The following is a 3,581-nucleotide window of genomic DNA, read 5'->3' as shown; positions in this document are numbered from 1 at the left end:
TTAGGAATGTTAACCGACTAGCCACTACTGAATCAAAAAACATAAGAAACATAAGAGTTTCTTATTGAAACTCTGCGATAAAAAAATGATAGCTAGAGATATATTGTGTGCGATGTGGTTCATAAAAAAGTAACTAATACCAACATCCTAGATGATGATACAGACATTTCTTTACGACCTATCAATTCGATGTTTTGAATGTTCAAATAGTCGGTTGTTAGACGAGATATGCATTCGCATTGTCTTGATAGAGATGAAGAATGATCTGACTTCGCTTGTTTGTTTTCCGTATTTCATTGAAGACTTCCGGTAAACAAATGGTTGTATGCTATTTGGAATCGATCATTTCACGATTTTGTAATGGTCTAGTTGGTATAGTTGCCACATGACCAGTTTTCCCAAAAAAAAACAAGCGACCATTTGTTTTGAATTGCTTCGAGTGCGAACAACTTTTGATGGATTTGGTTCATCTTGACACACCCATACAGTCCACTGATGTTTACGTTCCAGCTCTTAAGCATATATCCATGATTCGTCAGTTGTTACAATCTTATACTCATATACGCCTTTTGAAGCACCGTCATTGTATTTCTTGAGCATTTGTGTGCATCAATCGACAAGAGCATCTTTTGAAATTTTATCAAATGATGGGGTATCCAACGAAAATAAACCTTTCTTATGCCTAAATGATCATGCAATATTTTATTTAAGAATGTTATTTATATAAATTCATATTAAAATAATTTAGTATAGAATACACCAAAAACCAAATTTTTAATATTAAATTATATCTTAAAAAAAAATTTATGAAAGAATATACTCCCAAATTTGATATTTTTGATCAACATATACATTTGAAATTAAGTTCTTAAGACACAAACATGTATTGCAGCAAATACTATATATTGATTGAAATTAAGCATTATTTACAGAATTAAGTATTCTTCTGTTACACAATTTTATTATTAAAATTCGGTAAATGATATTGAGCCATTAGTCACTCCAGTCATTTTGCCGTTTGCAAACCAAGTAAGGTGAAGCATATATTCACCAAATGAAATGGGCAGTCTGATGGTCTCATTCAAAGGCATAAATTTTTCCATCCAAACATCGCCCTTTGAACAATATTGCGATTATAGAAATATTTAATAGCTTCATGATTAAATCAAATATCCTACTTACAATAAAAGAGCAGGTGGAGTTAATATTCGTGAAACTTTTAACATTTTTCCAAAAAAGTGCCGCTATGGGATATTTCTCTTGCATTAAAAGTAATTTACAAGCATCAAATTTGAAATCATATAAAAAAGGTCTCCAACCATTGAAACGCTTAAAGAGTTTGGCATGGATCTAGAGTTTTGGTGTAAGAATAACAAATGTATTTTATATTCTATATGAATCTTCAATTTTCCTACTTACGGACAATTGTTTGACTGATTGCTTAAGTCGGGCACCAACTGAAATCGTGTTTCTCCACCTCGAGTACGGCTCAATAAGACACTTAGTGACCTCATACGCAGTCTTATTATAACTTTCACAGTAAATATTTTTGAACTTACAGGTAACCATCGAAATTTTTGGAGTATGAAAAACTATATAAAGTTTATTCGTGCTTTCTTGCGTTATATAATTTTAAAACATTGTACTCAAATTAGTATCTTTTGTCTAATTGTTGGAAATTGGTACTTTTTAAGACTTTTCTTTAATTCAATATATATTACCTCTCATAAATTTTTCACCAAACTGGGTTGTATATAATAATTAGTTGGTGTTATGAAGATTGACCCGTAATGGTAAATATTCTAAATTTGATATATTGCAATTGCAGGTGTTTTGAAATATTTTTAACTACATATCATAGCACAATCTTGTAATATTGTTTGAAGATCTAATGGCATTTAACTGACATCTATAACTATTTCTGTTTTTCATTTGATAAACATACACAAAATCTGTCTATGTTATACTTATTATCGCGATACATTTTCAAGAGAAACAATTTAATAGTTTAAAGCTTCAATTAAAATATGGCATTAATTTATTAGTAACAGAATCTCCATATTTTGCTATTATTATTGATCAATTGAGGACCTTACTGAATCTGCTGTCATTTTTTTTAAATATAAATGATTCAAAAAAGATGAACAACACATTTCGAGAACTGAACTTTGAATGAAAGCGCAGAAGCTTGTTAACTTTCAAATCAAATCTATATGGAAAAACTATCGGCGAAGCGTGCACCAGGTATGATCACTACAGATTATGAGACTTATAATTTTAGTATAGTATGTACCTATCATTCTGTATTGTACATCAGTTAACGGCTGAAGAACTGCTAAAATAATGGACTTCATTAAATAAACTCATATTGTGATTCGAAAAAAAGGGCGTTAGTATCAGAAAACCGTTAGCGTTAGTAATATGAGCTTCTGAAGTATTTATTCAATAATGATTTTGATTACTTAGATGATCAGAGAACAATAAGGTGGAACCCATATTCAGTGTAATATGGTTTCCATTCATATAGAATATTCAGCCATTTAAATAAATTTATAGCTCGTGGAGATGATATTCGAAGATTGTCCAAATATTGGACATTTTGATTATTTTAATTAAAAGTTTTTATAAGGGAATACTATCAACACTACTAATAGTTTACTCGTAACTCAGCACTTATCCAAATATATATGTATATAGATCCGGCATAAGAGAAAAAGCAAAGAAGGAAGATACTGCATCATATCTATATCATTTCCCACAAAAAATTTTTGAGTACACTCTGAGCGTATACTATTAAAACTTCATAGTATATTACATAGTATTACATAAGTATTTGCGGTTTATTCTCACTAGATGGTGTTGTTTCCCATATATCTGTCAACACTCATACGATTATGGCAAACGAACACTTGTTTGAAATGCGACATTTTAGGTTACATATCCTTATCAAGACAGTGATGTATTAAGCTATCTGAAAAATAGCAGGAGGTCATAAATAATAACGCTTAATGCATACTTAATTAAAATAGATTTTTAATAGAGCGTATTAGTTTAAAAATGTACCAGAAACCGGAGATCCTTATAAGTATCACGCTATATATCGACTTCTTAGTCAATTTCATGAAACCCAAATATTATTATACATTAAGACTGAAAAGTTTTCGGAAATTCTCATTTAAAATTCGCGCGCTGTATATTTTTCGATATTTTAAGTTTATGTAGTTTGGCAGCACTGTCCTTAATTACTATGCCAAAAATGAGCGCGATCTGTCAGACAGTTCGTTTACGGCAGCTGTTGAAACCAGTTCCCCTCAGTAGTGCGTTGCGAAATGTCTTCGACGGTCGTACGACCGTCCTGAAAGGCTTTGTACCACTCATAAACTTGAGTTTTCGATAAAACTGATTCCCCATAAGCCTTTTGTAGCATTCGCAACGATTCTGCACACGAAATTTCGTTCGAAACACAAAATTTGATGCAAACTCTTTGTCCAATATTTTTTTCCATTGTTTTTTTCGCAACGCACTACTGAGGTGAACTGGTTTCAACAGCTGCCGTAAACGAACTGTCTGACAGATCGCGC

This window comes from Teleopsis dalmanni, chromosome 2 (assembly GCF_002237135.1).
Source record: "Teleopsis dalmanni isolate 2A chromosome 2, ASM223713v2, whole genome shotgun sequence".
NCBI lineage: Eukaryota > Metazoa > Arthropoda > Insecta > Diptera > Diopsidae > Teleopsis > Teleopsis dalmanni.
Note: the sequence above shows the minus strand (reverse complement) of the source record.